Source organism: Ailuropoda melanoleuca, chromosome 12, assembly GCF_002007445.2.
Source record: "Ailuropoda melanoleuca isolate Jingjing chromosome 12, ASM200744v2, whole genome shotgun sequence".
Classification (NCBI taxonomy): Eukaryota; Metazoa; Chordata; class Mammalia; order Carnivora; family Ursidae; genus Ailuropoda; species Ailuropoda melanoleuca.
In genome coordinates this window covers 15,884,909-15,904,258 of record NC_048229.1, presented here as the reverse complement: position 1 = coordinate 15,904,258, position 19,350 = coordinate 15,884,909, and the positions used below count along the sequence as shown (strand labels likewise).

The 19,350-nt window shown below is 49.8% G+C and overlaps 1 protein-coding gene across 7 annotated transcripts in view; it reads right to left on the bottom strand.

The window, feature by feature from the left end:
• CABP1 (calcium binding protein 1) overlaps positions 1 to 18,922 on the bottom strand; it is a 52,785-nt gene extending 33,863 nt beyond the window's left edge. Inside the window, exons 1-2 of one of the 7 annotated variants that reach the window (XM_034638587.1) lie at positions 18,630 to 18,922; positions 9,705 to 9,833 (exon numbers count right to left, since the gene is read on the bottom strand). The gene's annotated coding sequence lies outside the window, so the exon portion shown is untranslated. The remainder of the gene's footprint in view (positions 1 to 9,704; positions 9,834 to 18,629) is intronic. The other 6 variants (XM_034638590.1, XM_034638589.1, XM_034638593.1 and 3 more) reach the window with 6 other exon arrangements.
• Positions 18,923 to 19,350: the final 428 nt, after the last annotated feature.

Here is a 19,350-nt window from a genome sequence, read left to right as displayed (position 1 = left end):
CTCAGCTGGTGGCCTTCCCCCCCCCCCCGCCCTTGCCTTTCCCTCCTTGCCCGGCAGCCCAGGGAGAAGGGCCCCAGGTAGCTGCAAGGCTCCATGCTCCGGAGGCTGCTAGAACCTGCAGGTTATAAATAGCATCTCCTGCAGCTGGGAATCGAGCTGCTCCATCTGAGTGAGTCAGAGGCTTGGAGCCACAGCCCCTCAAACCGCAGCATCACTCCCTAACCCCACCACTCCACCCCTGGCTCCCTCACTGACCTCTTAATCAAGGCCAGGCCTCTGCTGCTCACTGTGACGCTGTCTGGCCCTGTCACTCCCCACTTATCCCAGGCCCTACTTCTCGTAGCTCCAGAAAGCCCACTGATTCCTTAGTCCTGAGAGACAGGATTGCAGAATATCAAAAAGCCCAGGGCTGCTCCTTTCTGGCTGTGTGACCTTGGGCCAGTCACTTCCCCCTTGCGAGCCCCATGTTCCTCCTTCCTCATAATAATAGTATGATGACAATAATATGATATTATGATAGTATCATGATGATAATGATAATAGTACCTACTTCATGGGGAGGCAACTAGGCACCCCACCTAGAGTGCTTAGCCCAGAACCTGGCATAGAGTATCCCTAATCTTCATAACCAAGCAAATGTCACCATCTCCACCTTACCGAGGAAGAAACTGAGACTCAGAGCTGTGTGATTTGTCCAAGCCACACAGTACCTGGTGAGGCAGAACCTGACGTCAGCAGAAAGGCACAGCCACCTCCCCTCAGGCCCTGGGGGCATGTGCACCTGCTCGTTCCTAGCCCACCCGCATCTGACATAGTGCTGGGAGTGGAGCGGGGGGGAGAAGGGGAGCAGGTGGGTGGGAGTGCAAAATATCTCTGCTTCCCCTGGCATCCCTTCCACTTCCTGAGATGAGAAGTTCTCTGCCACTCCCTGAAGCACAGACTAGCTCTCCTCTGGGAGATATGGAGTAAAACTCGCTACCTAATGGCTCCCCAAAAGATCTGTTTAATAATTTTTATACATCACACACATTGCTCAAAGATGAAGGTGATGGTGACGATTTGGCTTCATTGGCACCCCCACTTTGATCCTCCAGGGTTGTGTCTGGTCATCCCCCCAAGTCCCCAGGTTCCAGAGACATTCCCTTAAGGCCCCTCTTCCACCACGCTGTAAGCCTTGTAAAATAGTAGAGGGACACCTGGGTGGCTCAGTCGGTTAAGTGTCTGCCTTCAACTCAGGTCATGATCCCAGGGTCCTGGGATCGAGTCCCTCATAAGGCTCCTTGCTCAGCAGGGAGTCTATTCTCCCTCTGCTGCCACTCCCCTTGCTTCTGCTTTCTCTCTGATAAATAAATAACTAAAATGTTTTAAAAATATATCTTCAGGGGCGCCTGGGTGGCACAGCGGTTAAGCGTCTGCCTTCGGCTCAGGGCGTGATCCTGGCGTTATGGGATCGAGCCCCACATCGGGCTCCTCCGCTGGGAGCCTGCTTCTTCCTCTCCCACTCCCCCTGCTTGTGTTCCCTCTCTCGCTGGCTGTCTCTCTCTCTGTCAAATAAATAAATAAAATCTAAAAANAAAAAAAAAAAAAAAAAAGAATTTAAAAAAAAATAATAAAATAAAAATAAAAATATATCTTCAGGGGCACCGGTGGCACAGCGGTTAAGCGTCTGCCTTCGGCTCAGGGCATGATCCCAGCATTCTGGGATCGAGCCCCACATCAGGCTACTCCGCTATGAGCCTGCTTCTTCTTCTCCCACTCCCCCTGCTTGTGTTCCCTCTCTCACTGGCTGTCTCTATCTCTGTCGAATAAATAAATAAAAATAAAAATAAAAATATATCTTCAAAATAGTAGAAAGGGCATGCGTTTGGGGGTTGGACAAATCTGGGCTCCCTTCTGGCTCTGTCATTTCTAGCTGTGTGACCTTGAGCAAGTCACTTTACCTCTCTGAGCCTCATTCCCTTAACCATTCATTTAGCAAATGCATATTCAGCAACGTCTACCATGTGCCAGGCTCTGCTGTATACCCTGGTGCCGCAGCAGTGGATGAGAGAGAAAGAACCTCTGCCTTCATGCGGCTTTCATTTTGGTGGAGGTAGGAGAGAGACCTAACCAAATAATTTCAGAAGTGATATGTAAGGGCACCTGGGTGGCTCAGTTGGTCAAGCATCCGCCTTCGGCTCAGGTCCTGATCCCGGAGTCCTGGGATCGAGTCCCATGTCAGGCTCCCTGCTCAGTGGGGAGTCTGCTTCTCCCTCTACCACCCCCTCCCCTGCTTGTGATCTCTCTCTCAAGCTGTCTCTCTCTCTCAAATAAATAAATAAAATCTTTTTTAAAAAAGTGATACGTGAATGAAGAAAATGAAACAAGGCAGTGTCCTCATAACTGGGGTGGGGGCAAGGGTGAGCTCTGTCTTAGACAAGGTGGTCAGGAAAAAGTGGCGTTGCTTCTTCTGAACCACGAGCAGGAGCTGGGGCTATGAGACCTCAAGGCAGAGGGAAGCGCAGGCACGTGGGCCTTGAGAAAGGAACAAGTTTGGCGTTGGAGCTGGCATGGTGGGAGTGAAGTGAGCCGGGGGGAAGAGCGAGGAGATGAGGTCAGAGAGGTAGGCAGGGGCTAGATCGCAGAGCGCCCAATGACGAGCATCCCAGCTTCCTGTGCGCGTCTGTGCATTTGGTGAGATGATGCATACATCTAGCCGAGGACCTGGCGTACAGTGGCTGCTATGATTATAAGCCTTCCGGGTCCTCCCCCTCCTCCCAGGGACCCTCATGTCCCTCCCCTATCTCTCGGCCCCCTCTGCCCCACAGTCTCTCCGTGGTCCCAAGAAAAGGACAAGGACACGGTCAAGGATCACAGCAGGAAGGAGGAAGCACTTCCCACCCTCTCTCTCACCCCCTTCCTCCTCCGAACCCTCCCACTGCAGCCCAGTGATTTTCCTGCCTCTCACAGGCGATTTTATTAAACATCTCGAAAAAATATTCTCTCACTCCCTCTCTCTTTATTTATAAAAATCAACTTAACACCCTGCTCCTTTGTTCTATTTGGAAACTGGAACAGCCTGGTTTATATTTAGCTGAAATCCTGCTCCTTTCCCCACAGACTCCGGCACAGCCCGATGAGCTAGAGGGGCTAAGGAAGGAGGAGTAGGGAGGCTGGGGGAGGAAAGGGTGCTGCAAAGGACAGAGGGTCCCCCAGAGGCCCAGGTCTCAGCTAAGTTCAAAGGACCCGGCAGGGTAGGAGTTGCAGAGTCCTTCCCAAGACGTGGGGTGCCCCAAACCCAGTCTTTGTCCGTCATTGTGCCACTCTCTTGTCCCATCCAGATGTCCTCAGAAGAAGACAGGAGAGATAGAATACAGAGAAGAAAAAACCCCAACCCCAATCTGGGACAAGGCTTGGAAAGGCAGTCAATACAAGACAGTCTTGGTTCAAAGCCAAACTCTCCTCTGCCCCTCACTCCCTGGGGAGTTACAGTGTGCACATAACTTCGTTCATTGCAGTGTGCACCACATAGTATGTGCTTGATAAACGATGGCTATTATTATTAATCACTGTGAGCTCAAGGAAATTGCTTACCTCCTCAAACTTCAAGGCTCCGCTCAAAAGCTGCTTCCTCCATGAAGCCTTCTCAGATTAACACCTATCTGGTCAGCCGAAATACCTATAGCTAACATATGCTGAAAGTCTAAACATTTTCACCCCGTAAGATTGGGAAAAAGGCAAGAATATCTGCTCTCGCTACTTCTATGCAACATTGGACTAAAGGTCCTAGCCAGGACAACAAGGGAAGAACAAAAAATGGGGAAAGGATGAAGTTAAATTGTATTTCTTTGCAGATGGCATGATTATGCACGTAGACCATCCTAGGAATTTACAAAACAAAACTATCAGAACTTTAACAAAATGAAAGGATACAAGGTCAATATATAAAAATGCATTTCTCTCCACTAGCAATGAATAATTGGGAAGTAAAATGTATGAAAACATTTCCAATAGCAGCAAAAAACATAAAATATTTAGGGATACAGTAAATAAAACATGTGCAAGATTTGTACACCGAAAACTATAAAATCTTATTGAGAGAAATGAAAAACCTAAATAAATGGAGAGATACACCACATTCGTGTATAAAATGTCACTGCTGCCCATACTGATTCTATAGATGCAGTGCAATCCTGATCAAAATTTCAACAGGTTTTGTTGTTGTAGAAATTATCAAGTAGATTCTAAAATATATATGGAAATGCAGACAAACTAGAAGAGTCAAAACAATTTTGAAAAACAGGAACAAAGTTGCAACCCTTAATGCTACTTGATCTCAAAAGAATTACTATAAATCTGTAGTAATGGAGACAATGCGGTATTTGCGTTAAGGACAGACATATAGATCAATGAAACAGAATGAAGTCCAAAAATCCAGATACATCCAATCAGCTGATTTTGCCAAAGGTGCCAAGATGATTCAGTGGGGAAAGGAAGTTGACACTAGAACATATCTGTGCTGCAGAAGAAATGAACCGTGACCCCTACCTCACACCATATCAAAAACTCACTCCAAATGGATCAGAGACCGAAATGCAAGCACCAAAACTATAAAACGTCTAGCGAAAAGCATAAGGGAAAACCTCTGTGGCCTAGGGGTAGGCAAAAATTTCTTAGCACAAATAATAAAAGCAATTAATTGATAAATAGGACTTCATCAAAATCTTAAGCTTCCATTCTTCAAAATAGACTACTAAAAAATGAAACTGTAAGCCTCAAGCTTACAGAAAATACTCATTTTATGTATGTGTATGTGTGTGTATGTGTGTTGTGTGTGTGTATATCTCACAAAGAAATTATACCCAGAATAAAGAACTCTTACAACTACATAATGAGAAGACAGCCCAGTAAAATGTAGGCAAAAGAATCAAACAAATACTTCCAAAAAAGAACATACAAATGGCCAATATGCATATGAAAAGATGCTCAGTACCTTTAGTTGACAGGGAAGTACAAATTGAGACTACAATAAGATATATACAGATTGGGGGCGCCTGGGTGGCTCAGTCGGTTAAGCATCTGCCTTCGGCTCAGGTCATGATCCCAGGGTCCTGGGATTGAGCCCCGCGTTGGGCTCCCTGCTCAGCGAGGAGTCTGCTTCTCCCTCTCCCTCCACCACTCATGCTCTCTCTCATGCACCCTCTCTCTCTCTCAAATAAATAAATTTAATTAAATTAAAAAGGTACACACAGATTAGAATGGCTAAAATTAACGAGACTGGTGATATAAAATGTTGGTGAGGATATGGAAAAATTAGAACTCAGTCCTCTGCTGGTGAGAGTATAAAATGGTCAATTACATTAGAGAAGTTTGGCAGTTTCTTTTGAAAGTAAATATACACTTACCACTTGATCTAGCAATTCCACTAGTTTTTTTCTTGAGATAAATGGAACACAAGTCCATACAAAGACTTTTACATGAAGTTCATACCAGCCTTATTCATAATAGCCCCAAACTGGAAACAACCCAAATGTCATTCAACAGGAGAATTTGATCAGGGACTTCTCCTATATCTATGCAGAATACTACCCAGGAATAAAAAAGAAAAAAATACCAATGCATGAAATAATATAGATGAACCTTGCAAAGATTTTTGTTCAACAAAAGAAGCCAGTCACAAAAGGGAACGTACACTGTGGTTCATCTATATGAAATTCTAGACAGACAAAACTCTCTATGGTGACAGAAAGCAGACCAGTGATTGGCTGGAGCAGAGCCCAGGAGGAATGACCACAAAAGGGACATAAGGGAAAATTTGGGGGGGGGGAGAAAAATGTTCTATAACTCCGTTAGTGTTTTTCATTGTATGTGGATTATACCCCCCAATAAAATTGATTTTTTTAGAAAGACCACCTGCGTTGGGGCGCCTGGGTGGCTCAGTCGGCTAAGCATCCGACTCTTGGTTTCTGCTCAGGTCATGGTCTCAGGGTTGTGAGATGGAGCCTGGGTCGGGCTCCACACCCAGTGCAGAGTCAGTTTCAGACTCTCTCTCCCATTTCCCTCTGCCCTTCCCCACTGTGCATTCTCTCTCTCTCCAAAATAAATAAATCTTTTTTTTAAATAATTTTTTTATTATGTTAGTCACCATACAGTACATCCCTAGTTTTTGATGTAAAGTTCCATGATTCATTATTGCGTATAACACCCAGTGCACCAAAATAAATAAATCTAAAAAAAAAAAAAAAAAAACCCCACCTGGGTTGAATTCCTGGCTTTGCTACTTACTAGCTGTGTAATCATGGGCACATTATTTCATTTTTCTGTGCCTTTATTTCCCCAACAGAAAAGTGACAATAGTAACAATATTTCCCTCATAGGATTTGTTTTGTTCTTTAAGGGGTTTTTTGGGTTTGTTTTTTTTTTTAAGTAGGCTCCACGTCCAATTCAGGGCTCAAACTCATGACCCTGAGATCAAGAGTCACATGCTCCACCCCCTGAACCAGCCAGGTGCCCCATGTTTGTTAGGTTTTTGTTTTGTTTCATTAGATCAGCTCATAGGATTTTTGCAAGGATTAAATGAGCAAATGTATTATGAACTGTGGTAGCCAACCTCTAAGAAGGACTCTGAGGGTTCCTGCCCCCACAGAGTCCCCTCCACATTGAATAGACCGACCTGTGTAAACCATAGGATGGTGTCGAAATGATGGTCTGTGGTTTTTTTTTTTTTTTTAAAGATTTTATTTATTTATTCGACAGAGATAGAGACAGCCAGCGAGAGAGGGAACACAAGCAGGGGGAGTGGGAGAGGAAGAAGCAGGCTCATAGCGGAGGAGCCTGATGTGGGGCTCGATCCCACAACACCGGGATCACGCCCTGAGCCGAAGGCAGACGCCCAACCGCTGTGCCACCCAGGCGCCCCGGTCTGTGGTTTTTGAGACTAGGTCAGAAAACTCATTGAGCCTTCTGCTCTTGGATCCCTCTTTCTGGGGGAAGCCAGCCACCAAGTCATGAGGCTTTTCAAGCAGCCCTGTGGAGGTCTGGATGGCAAGGGACAGAGGGCTGCTGCCAACAGCCAGTGCCAGCGTGCCAGCCATGGCAGGGGGCCAGCTGGATCCTTCATTCCAGTCCAGCCCTCAGATGGCTGGCCAACAGCTTGACTGCAACCTCAGGAGGGACCGTGAGTCAGAACCACCCAGCTGAGCTGCTCCCAATTCTTGACCCACAGAAACTGTGTGAGGTAAGAAATGTTCATGAGCTCTTAAACCGCTGAGTTTGGGGGTATTTTGTCATGTGCCAATGAACAACGAATACAAGCACTAATGGTAAGAGCTGACGTTTTTGAGCATTCATCCTCCTATGACTACTGGGAGGTGAGAAACAGTATCTTCCATTTACCTGTCTAGAACCACTTTCCACCCTTTTCCACCCGGCCCTGTGCCCGTGGAAACTGACCTGTTCAGACTCCACAGTCTCCTATATCCTTTGGCTTTTAATCGGGTTTGGCCAATGGGGAGCCCCCAGAGAGATATGGAAGGGAGAAGGAAGAGTGAGGTCAGGCTAGTTCTTCCTGTGCTCCCTCCCTGCAGGGCACCCCAGCCTGGTTCTGTTCCTCAACAGAAGGTCACAGCTTCTTCTTCAAGGTGGTTCTCTCCATACAACCCCTTCTGAGCCAGGGAACTGCTCCCTTGGCAGCCAGGCTTAGGCAGGTAAGAGCTCTCACACTGTAACCAGCCCGGGAACACACTACCCCTTGTGAATCCCTGACACCTTACTAGTCCCTTTATTCAGCCTTCCTCAAATTATCCAATTTGAGCGTGCCATCTGTTTCCTGCTGGGACTGACTGGTCACCCTCATTAAAATCCCCCTACTTTACAGAAAGAAGTAGAAATTCAAAGAGGACCAAGGAGATAACTCAGAAACACATGGCAAAACAACAGAGGTCACCCAGAGATGTGCTCAGCAGGCAACGGGCACTGAAGATGCTTGTTGAATGAATGAATGCATGCATGCACGCATGCATGAATGAATGAATGAATGACTTGGTGGACACCAGGAAGGACTCACTGGCCCTACTTCCTTGAAGGCTCTCAGCACTAAAACAGGATGTCAGCCGCTGAACTAGTTCAGCCTGACAACTGATAACCAGCTCCCCAGCCCAGCCCAGAGCTGGCTTCAGGAAGTCTTGCGTTGGAAGGATTAACACACAGCCTGGGACACCAAGGAAGCAGCCCCCCACCTCAGTGAGACTCAAGAGTTATTTTTGAAAAGCAAGCAAGGCCTGCGGGCGGCCCTGGCAGAGCGCAGAGCTGGAAGAGAGAGCCAGAAGCAGAGAGAACAGACAGATACAGCGGAGCCTACGCCCCGTCCCTGTGACGTCGGCCCCACGCACTGTGACATAACATGGCAGCGGCGGCGGGGAGGGGGTGTCCTGCATCCCCTTGGGAGTTTTGTTGTTTTTTTTTTATTAGTTGTGGCAAGACACGCATCCCATAAAATGCATCCTTGGGAGTTTTTGAGCCACTCCCACCCAGGCTGAATGACACTGGGGGATGAATTCCAACAGGAACAGGGAGTCAGATCACCAGCCAAAAATATTTGTGTCCAAATGGTGTGTGAGATTTTGCTCAAGTCTGGAAAAATCCTAAAACTGAAGGGAGGGGTCACTGCTATGAGGCAAAGTGAGGGGCCAAGGATTAGGAAAGAGTCAGCATCCTTCACCCCGACAAAACAGTGGGAAGGCAGGGAATGGCTGTGGGGCAGGGGAGGAGAGGAGCAGAGAGCAGGTGTTGGGGCTGGAGTCTGAGCTGAGAGCTGCAGGGGGGCAGAGAGCAAGCAGCCCGAGCAGTAGCTAATGAACCCTGCAGTCAACGGGAGAGGTGTCTGCAGCTGGGGCGGGTGGGGGGGGCCGGAGGTCCGAGGCAGCCAGAGGGAGCCATCAAGGCCCCAAAATAACTCCTGCTTCTGCTGGGAGGCTCTGGAACTAATCAAGACGGGATAATCCAAAAATCCATCAGAGGGTGCTGAGAGGGCTTGTGTCTCCAAGCAGGGATTGGAGGGGAGGGAAATTAACAAAAGATGGCGGTTTGCAGTGAGGAGCTGTTGTCCTAGAAGATGGCGCCAACAGGAAAGCCAGGTCTTCCCAGGGTCCCCATCTGTGGAGTGCCTACTGCATGCCCAGTGCTGTAGCATCTGGGTGAGGACGTGAGCTCTGAGGTCAGCCTGCCTGGGTATGAATCCCTGCTCTATTACTTGCTGGCTGTGTGATCTTGGGCAAGTCACTTTTTCCCCACTCTGAACCTGCCTCCTTACCTGGAAAATGGGGATAAAATTCATACCTGCCCCCATAGGGTAGGTGAGAATAAGAGCTCGATGTATGAGAATGTTTAATAGGAATTTTCCCAGCAACCCTGAGGAGGCGGGGTGGTAGGCTTCCATTTCCTCATCTTACCAGGGGGTAAACTGAGGCTCAGAGAGCCCAAAGCTACATGGTTAATAAGTAGAAGTGTCAGGAGCCTGATTCAGGTCAATCTAAGTCAGAAGCATGTGCATTCACTAGGCCCAGCTACTCAGGGCCCACCTCACTAGTCCACAGGCAGGGCCCAGCCCCTCACCCACTACCTCTCTCCAGGTCCTATGTAGGGAGGCAGACCCAGCGTGGACGTTGGAAACATCCTCCAGGTAAGACATGTAGGGCCCACTGGGGAGAACATTGCCTTCGACTCACCGTATGACCTTGGCTGAGTCCTTTCCCCTCTCTGGGCCTCTGACTCCTCAGTTGCCAAACAAGGGGCTGGTAACAGGTGATGGTAGTCCTGGAGAGTCTAGGTTTTTGCTCGCTGTTCTCTCCCAGCGCCTGGTGCAAGAGGCAGTAAGGAAGGGAGTAAGAAAGAGACCTGGGCAGGGGAGTCTGGGTGGCTGAGTCAGTTAAGCATCCAACTCTTGATCTTTGGCTCAGGTCACGATCTCAGAGTTGTGAGATCAAGCCCCTTGCTGGGCTCCCTGCTCAGCTCAGAGTCTGCTTGAGATTCTCTCTCTCCCTCTGCCCCTCTCCCCACTCGCACGCTTTCTCTCTCAAATAAATAAATAAAATCTTTAAAAAAGAAAAGGAAAGAAGAGGGGGGAAAAGGAAAGGGAAAGGAGAGAGACCTGGGCAGCCCCAAGGCAGTCTTTCCTTCACATTCCCTTCCCTTCCTCTGGGGAATGGGTCTAGGCAGAGGCAACGGCAAATGCAAAGGTCAGGAGATGAGAGCAGGCATGGCATGTCTGGAGGGCTGCAAGCAGGATAATCTAGGAACCCCGTTAATTCATCCACTCAACGATTCAACCAATGTTCATTACCGTGAGCCAGGCATTGTTCTAGGCATGGGAGACACAGCAGTGAACAACACAGATGAAACTAACATCTTTAGGGAGCTCACATTCTAAATGGGGGAAATAGAAAAACCAAGTAAACACCACCAACCAGAATAATATCGGGATGGGACGAGTGCTCTATGCACGACAGCAAATATTTGTAAAGTACCTAATGGGACCAAGCGTTGTGAGCAGCTGTTAAATAATGTCATCTTCACTACAATCCTATGAGGTACGTGCGATTATCACCATCCCCATTTTACAGCTGGGGACACTGGCACTTAACTCGCCCAGTGCCACAGAGCCAAGGAGGAAGCAGAACTGAGATTCAAACCCAGGCCATCTGGCTCCATGGTGCTGGCTCGCGGGGACAGCATGAAATAGGGCAATTCATTCAGGCAAGAGCACTCTAAAGACGTAAAATCTGAGCTGAGACACTTGACGGGATACCAGCTATGGGAAGTCCAGGAGGCAGAAGGTTCCAGATGGAGGCAACACTGCGTGCAAAGGCCCTGAGGCACCTAGAAGCTTAACAGGTTGGAAGAGGAAGAAGGAGGCCAGTTTCAGATGGAGCAGAGGGACCGAACAGGTCAGAGGGGTGCAGGGCAGACACGTGGAGGGAGGGGACTCAGGAGATACACCCAGGATCTTCTCAGCTGGGATGCTGAGAAACACGGTCTACAGTGGTTCCGACAGGTGTGGCACCCTCCTCTCCTCGCTTCAGGCCAATTTGGTCCTGGCAGAGCTGAGCTACCCCCCAGGGTCTATTGCTGGGAAAGAGCTCCAGCTGGGGTGCCTGCCTGCTGTTTCTCTGCTGCCCTACTTCCTCTAGACGGCCACCTCCATGACTGTTGGGGACTGGAAGGACTCCTCTCCTTCCTCACCCCCACTCCTAAATCCACATCCTCCCTGGCCTTGGGCTCCCCACAGACCCACGCATGAGGGGCCTCCCGTCCTCCAGCAGAGGCTAGACTGCCTCGCCCCCGCCCTCAGGGATCCCCTAGGCCTGAGTCTAGTCCAAGCCAAGTGAGAGGGTGGACTGTTCCTCAGCCTGGCCTAGTCCTATAGGCCAGAGTTAGCATCCACATTCCACCTCATGTGATCTTGGGCAAGTGGCTTCACCTCTGTAAGCCTCAGTGTCCTCATCCAAAAAATGGGAATAATGCCTCAGAGGGTCACTGTGAGAATTAAATATAATGGACCCGAGAGGGAGATTTCTGGGGGCTGGAAATGTTCTATGGTTTTCCCTGGGAGGTGGTATATATAAAATTTAACGAACTGTACACTTTAGTTTGTTCATTTTATACTATGACCATGATAGCTCAATTTTTTAAAAAGGGTTAAGTGTCTGGCCCATGGTTAACTCCATACAAATGTTACATAGTTTCAGTATTAGGTGTCCCATAACTCTCTGTTGAATGGATGAAAACTTTAGTGTCCTTCCGTATTTCATTTATCATATATGTGATTTCCGACGCTCTCAGTGCCTAGATGCTAAGGGAGCTCAAACTCAACATGTCCAGGACAGAGGTCTTCCCTTCACCTAAGTCTTCCCCATCTGCCCAGATCAGAAATGTGCATGTCACTCTGCCCGCCTTCTCCTCTTCCTTCCTTCCACAACCCCTCACAGCCAACCCATCACCAAAACTGTCTCCAAAGATAAACCCCAACAATTCCTTCCCCTCACTGAAAGGGCATGCTGACCTCCAGTCAAGAGACAGAGCTTAACCACATGCAAAAGAATGAAGGTGGACCCCCACCTCACTCCATAGACAAAAATTAACTCAATGGATCAATGACCTAAATGTAAGAGCTAGAACGACAAAACAATGAGAAGAAAACATAGGGTAAATATTCATGACCTCAGATTTGGCCATGGGTTCTTAGATTTGACACCAAAAGTGGAAGCAACAAAAGAAAAACAGGTCAATGGAATGAAAAGTAAAAATTGGTGTGCCTCAAAGGGCATCATCAAGTAAAAGGGGGCATCTGGCTGGCTCAGAATGTGATTCTCAATCTCAGGAACATGAGTTCAAGCCCCACACTGGGCACGAAGCTTACTTAAATTTAAAAAAAAGAAAAAGTGAGGGGCGCCTGGGTGGCTCAGTCGGTTAAGTGTCTGACTCTTGATATCAGCTCAGGTCTTGATCTCAGGGTCGTGAGTTCAGCCCCAGAGCTGGGCTGCATGCTGGGTGTGGAGCCTACTTTAAAAAAACAAGGGCACCTGGGTGGTTCAGGCGGTTAAGCATCTGCCTTCAGCTCAGGTTGTGATCTCGGGGTCCGGGATCAAATCCCGCATCATCGGACTCCTTGTTCAGCAGGGAGTCTGCTTCTCCCTCCCCCTTTGCCCCTCCCGCCCCCGCCCAGCTCATGCTCTCTCTCTTTCTTTCTCAAATAAATTAATCTTTAAAAAAAAAAAAAACAGTGAGGAGACGGCCTACAGAATGGAAGGAAATGTTTGCAAATCATGTATCTAAGGGTTTAGTATCCAGAATATATAAAAAAAAAAAACCTCTTAAGAACTCAAGAACAGGGGCGCCTGGGTGGCTCAGTCCTTAAGCGTCTGCCTTCGGCTCAGGGCGTGATCCCGGCGTTACGGGATCGAGCCCCACATCAGGCTCCTCCGCTGTGAGCCTGCTTGTTCCTCTCCCACTCCCCCTGCTTGTGTTCCCTCTCTGGCTGGCTGTCTCTCTGTCATATAAATAAATAAAATCTTAAAAAAAAAAAAAAGAACTCACAAACAAAAAGACAAACAACCCAAGTAAATAAAAGACAAAGAAGGTACACAAAAGGCCAAAAAGCACATGAAAACATGTTGCACATCATTGGTAACTAAGCAAATACAAATCAAAACCATAATGAGACACTACCTCACATCTACTAGAATGGCTTTAAGCAAAAATAAAAATAAACAGAAAAACAGTAAATGTCAGCAGGGATGCGGAGAAGTAGGAACCCTCTACACACTGGCGGGAAAGTAAAATGTTCGGCCACCGTGGAAAACGGCACGGTGGGCATTCCTCAAAAAGTTAAACACGGAGTGTCCATACGACCCAGCAATTCCATTTCTAGGTCTACGCCCAAAAGAATGTAAAACTGAAACTCAAACAGATACTTGTTTACCGATGTCCATAGCAGCATAATTTACAATACGATAGAAACACCCCAATAAATGTCTACCAACAGATGAAGGAATAAACAAATTATGATCTATCCATACAATGGCATATTATTCAGCCATAAAAAGGAATGAAGCTCCCACGTATGCAACTTGCATGAACCTTGAAAACATGATGCTAAGGGAAAGAAGCCAGACACAAAAGGTCTCATTTATAGGATTCCTTCTGCATGAAATATCCGGAATCGGCAAATCCATAGGGACAGAAAGCTGGTTGCCGGAGACTGGGGAGAGGGCGATGGGGAGTAACTGCATCATGGGGATGAAGTCTTCTTACGAGGTGATTAAAAAGTTGAAATTAGGGAGAGATCTTAGTTGCAAAACATTGTGAATGCATTAAATCCCACTAAATTGTACAGAAGGTGGAGGAGAAGGGGAAGGAAGATCAGGATCAGAAAGAGAAGGAGGAGGAAGGGAAGGAGGAGGGGGAGGAGGAGGAAGAAGGCTCTTTCCCCTGACCCTTAAATCGGACTGGTCTTAGGGTTGGATTTCACCGACAGGACCCCGCAGAAGTACTGATTCTGAGACTTTCGCGCCCAGGCCTTCAAAAGCCCGGCAGCATCTGCTATTCTGCGAGAGGCTCCAGCCCCACGGAGAGGCCACATGGAGGTGAACTGAGGCCCCCCGGCCAACAGCCCCAGCTGAACTCCCAGCCGGCAGCCAGCCATGCGGGTGAGGCCATTTCGGAGCCCTTCGCCACCCCAGTGCCCCCAGCTGCCACCACATGAAGCAGAACAGCCCTGTCACCCCCAGAGAAATCCTAAAAACATAAGTTGTTGCTTTAAGCCACGAAGTTTGGGGCTGATTTATTACACAGCCATACACAGCCAATCCTCGGTCTAAAAGCTTCACAGGGGCGCCTGGGTAGTGCAGTCGTTAAGGGCTCAGGGCGTGATCCCGGCGTTCCAAGATCGAGTCCCACATCAGGCTCCTCTGCTGGGAGCCTGCTTCTTCCTCTCCCACTCTCCCTGCTTGTGTTCCCTCTCTCGCTGTCTGTCTCTCTGTCACATAAATAAATACAATCTTTTTAAAAAAATAAATAAAAAATAAAAGCTTCACAAAGCACCCATGGCTCTCCCCGCCCACCCCCAGCACCCTAGGCCAAGTCTCTCGTCTCCCTCCAGGCGGCCGCCTCCTCACCGGCCCCCCTCCTTCGGTTCAGCCTCTTGATGTTCACTCACCCTCCTCCCAAGCCAGAGGGAAACTTCTAGCGCCCGATCACATTCTCCCAGCCTTCCAGACAGCAGCTGACCTGTTAGCGTGGGCAGCAAGGCCCTGAAGGACCCAAGCCCATCCGGCTCTGCACCCCCGGTGCGTTTCACCCACACCTCCAGCGCCTACCGCTCACGCTTCCTATAACCCAGCACTACCACAAGCTGTCCATCTATCTAGAATACTCTTTCCGACTCCCCTTCTCTTCTCCTGACTCTCTTTTGCCTCTGGGCCTCAGCTCAGACATCACCACCTCCAGGAAGCCTTCCCTGACCTCCCAGGCTGAGTTAGGTACCTCCTCAGGGTACTTGTCCCCTTTCTCATCCTCATCACGGTAGCTGCCTCTGAATTGCTGTTGACATTTTAACAACTGTCTTTCGCCGCACTGCGAGCAATTTCAGGGCAGGAACAAAGTCATCTTTGTGTTCTCAGAGCCTAGTACCGGTCTGGCACACAGCAAGCACCCAGGGAAACCCAGGGGAATTAGGGGTGCGGGCTGGGAACCACTTCACGTCTCATATGGGACTGTGTTGGGCCCGGAGTAATGACTGTCAAGGCTGGGAGAGCAGAGCCCTCCCATGTGCCCAACGCCTGACTGCATCAACAGAAACGATTTGTCTGACTCCTCTGTCTCCCCAGTAAAGAGACAGTGACATGCAGTGGCTCCTTGTATGAGCTACGCAGGCAGGCAGCTCGGATTTCAAATCCTGACTTTGCTACTCCTCGCTGTGTGACCCCGAAGAAGTGACTTCACCTCTCTGAGCACACTCCCCCCGTCTGTAACATAGAGCACGATGATGGCTCCTCACAGAGAGGTATCGATGAGATGATATGGGTAAAAATGCCTAGCACTGTGCCTGGCACATGGTGGGTGTTCAGCCAATGCCTTGGGAATGAATGAGGAAGGGATCTGGTGGTCAAACAATACTAATCATAAAAGCATGCAAGTATTAACTCGATCAGTCTTCGCTGCCACTGAAGCAGGTGGGAGCGATGATGGTGTGCATCGCACAGGTAATGAGATCGAGGCCCGAGAGCACACAGGTCCTCAGTAGTGGAGGCTAGATTTGAACCTAGACAGTCTGAGCCCTTTCACCTCCAACCACCACGCAGATGGCCTCTCAACACCCAAGGGCTGCTTCTCCTGTCAGCGTGGCTTCTAAGCAGCTTTGTGGCCTCGAGCACGTGAATCTCTAATCTCTCTCTGGGCCTCAGTTTCCCTACCTGCCAAGAGAGAACTGTAGGAGCCAGTGTTGAAGGCCATTTCCTATTGGCCTAAGAACCCAGGCCCTAGCCACTGTCTGGCCGGGGCTGGGGACCTGCTGACCCGCCAGCCCCAGCCAGGGCCATATTTTCCATGGGCTGGACTGTCACAGAAGGTCACTGCATATTGACTACTGCACTGTCTCCCCACATTGGGAGGAGTCTGGCCTCTGCTTATTCCTGTCCCCCTCCCCAGGGCCCCTGAGGAAAGCTGAGGCGGCCACCCCCAGATGTCTATTCCTGTCCCTGGCCTAGCGCCGTGCTGGGGAAGCAACAGCTATTTTGAGGCCCTTCTCCCTCCAAGCATAAGCGGTGGGAAGGCGCTGGGAACATCCCGAACTAGGAGGCCACCCGTCGCAGCCTCACCCTGGATCTGGGCCACACCAGCCCTGCGGCTCTGCCCCTTTTTCCAGCTCTGGCGATGTGATCAGTTCTGATCACAGCCACCACAGTGGGATCACCCAAGAGAACCAAGTCCCAAGGACTTCTGCTAGAGGCTGGAGCACAGGGAGGCTGGGCCTTCCCCTTTCCGAAAAGGACTGAAGCAGCCACAGCTGGACACACCAGCTGCAAGGACCTGCTCTGAGCTTGAAATTGGGGAAGACAATGTTCGGGGCAATAATATAAAAATACCTAACATTTCTTGAGCGCTTGTGATGAGACAGACCTGTTCCAAGCACTTGACATGGAGGTAAGTCATTTAACCTTCACAGAGAGGAAAACCTCACGAGGTTCAGAGAGGGTAAGTGACTTGCCCAAGGTCACACAGATGGTGAGTGGCTGAGTCATGACTTGAACTCAGGCAAGCTGGCCCCAGAGTCCATGCTTTTAACCCTCTGAACCTTGCTTTTCTTCCCTCTGAAACTTGCAAGCCCAGGGGCCTAATATAAATTAGGAGAATGAGCACTGGCTTGAGAGCCAACCCCCCTTGTCATTCCCAGTAACGTGGCTGGCCACCCCACGCAGTGAGTTCAACTTCCTCACCTACAAAATGAGGGTGCTATTACCCACTCCCAGGGTTGAGGTAAGGGTTAGCAATAACACGCATTGGGGACTCAGAAACTCCTCTAAATTATGAAACTAACATAAGCACCTGGTAAAAGAGTATGGTACAAAAGGGGACCCAGTAAAAAGGGAGTTCCCCCTTCTACTCCACACCTTTAATTCTTTTCCCCAGAGGCAACATCCGTCAATTGCGTTTGGGTCACTTTTTGGAAATTCTCCATGCACATAAAGACAGAGAAGTTACACCCGCATAGGGATTTAGAATATGGGCTGCCTGGCGCTGCTGCTTACTATCTATGTGAAGCTTGGGCAAATTCCCTGTTCCCTCTGGGCCTCCGTTTCCTCGCCTGTAAATGAGTTACTAAAATTAAAATACCTCGTGTAAAGGGTAGCTGTGAGGGTTAAATGAGTCAATCTATGTAAAGTGTTTAGAACATTCTCTGGCACACGGTTGTCCGATCAATATACATATACAGTGCGTCCTTTCTGATAGACACAGATAGCCTTGTGCTCTCGCAAACAATACCGCAGGACGCATCCTCGTTCACCTGGCATTTGATACTAGAGCAAGATCTCTGTGGGATGAATTCCTGGCAGAGAAATTGCTGGGTCAAACCGTAGTGCCCTTGTAATTTCAATTAATTTTTGGATGAGTGAATCCTCGCAGCAGGCAGGGAAGAGGGAAAGAGGTCCACAAGGCAGTGAGGACGAAGGAGGGGTGAGATGCAGTGTTCTGTCTCTGAGGCCCGGGAAGGGCCATGTCTGCCCCCCGGAACCTGATGGACGCAGCAGCTCCCTAAGCCCCTGGCCAAGCAGATGGAGGGTTGAATTTTACACAGATTGTTCCCATAAAGGTTTTACAGGGAACTGGTTGATTGGATTAGAGGGGCAGGAGCCCCTAAGGAGCAGCAGCTGCTTAACAAAATGTTGAAGCAGATACAATTTTCCTTTACCACCATCCACCATGGCAGCATCCATGCCCCTGGTAGGGACCCGTGGATGCCCGAGTCACCTCAGAATGACACCCCAATAGGGTTCACCTTCTCCAACATCCTTCCAGGTCCCAGACATCCTGGAAGAGGTAGAGAGCAAGGGGTTAAGAGCACAGGTGTGGGGGGAAAACAAAAGGTCTTTTGTCTGCTGAAATTACTGTGTGACCTTGGACAAGTCATTTGCTCCCTGACCTCAGAGAAGAATGGGGCCTACCCTCCAGGGGTTGTCCCCAGGGCTAAAGGAAGTCAAACACAAGGTGCTTACGCAGTGCTCAGCACACAGTGAGAGCCTAATACGTGGAAGCCCTGAAGATACAGATGAAGAATAAAGGCAGCTACTCTGGACCCCACCCCAGAACGACCTGGGAACAAGGTACACAGTGGTAGCTTCCCATCCCCATCTAAAGAGAGCCATTTAGCAATTGCCCAAACCACGTCCTAGGGAATGTTCCAGATGTCCCAGTCTGCAAAATGGGATGTGTGACTTACGTTTCCAAGTAAGTTTTAAAGGCCTTGCCAAAGCTAGTTTTCCATTTTGTGTCTGATCCAAGAGGTCAAATGGGAACTCTGAAATGCGAAGAAGGCACTCGAAGGAAGTTTCCCAAGCACCCCCACCTTCTCCTTATTTATCTGATCTGGGACCTACCCTTCAGAGAAGTCCCAGGAGTAACAACAGCAAGCACCCCCACCGATCCAGGAAGAACCGGAATCAGCTAGGTGCCCAGGTTCCGGGTCGGATCGCGATGAACCTACTCCCGCCTGAGTTTTGTGCCTGTGAGTTTGAGCCTCCGCGCTGTAAGGTGGGGATGACACCGGCGCTCTGGGCGCGCGGTTCGAGGAGACACTGCGGGTGAGCGCCCCGCCGGGCAGGCATCCCGGGGCCCGCACCGCCGAGGCACAGGCGCGCTGCCGCCGAGCGCGTCCGCGGCCGGGGAGGAGGCAGGCGCCGTCCACGCCTCCACCGGCGGATTCCCCCGCGGCCTCCCGCGCCGCGCGGCGGGGACCCGGGGGATTGCAAACAGCCGCCGGCCTCATTAGGAGACGTGTAATTAGCGGCTGGGCGGGGCGGGGGCCGGCCGGAGCCGGCACGGGCTAATTATCGCGGGGAGCAGGCCGCGCCGCCCACGCCGCCGCCGGGCCCCCGCGGGTGTCTGGACCTCCCGTGCTGCCGGCAGGGGAGCCAGACCCGGTCCGGAGGAGGCCCGGGACTGCCCGGTGTGCTTGCTCCAGGGGCTACGCCTGGGGCGGGGGGGGTAGATCATTCACTCAAAACCACGAGGACTGTGCCCTCCCCGTGCCGGGCGTTTCGCCCACGCTATCTCGTTTATCTCCTCTTCACTCACGAGCGAGGAACCACCGTCATCCTG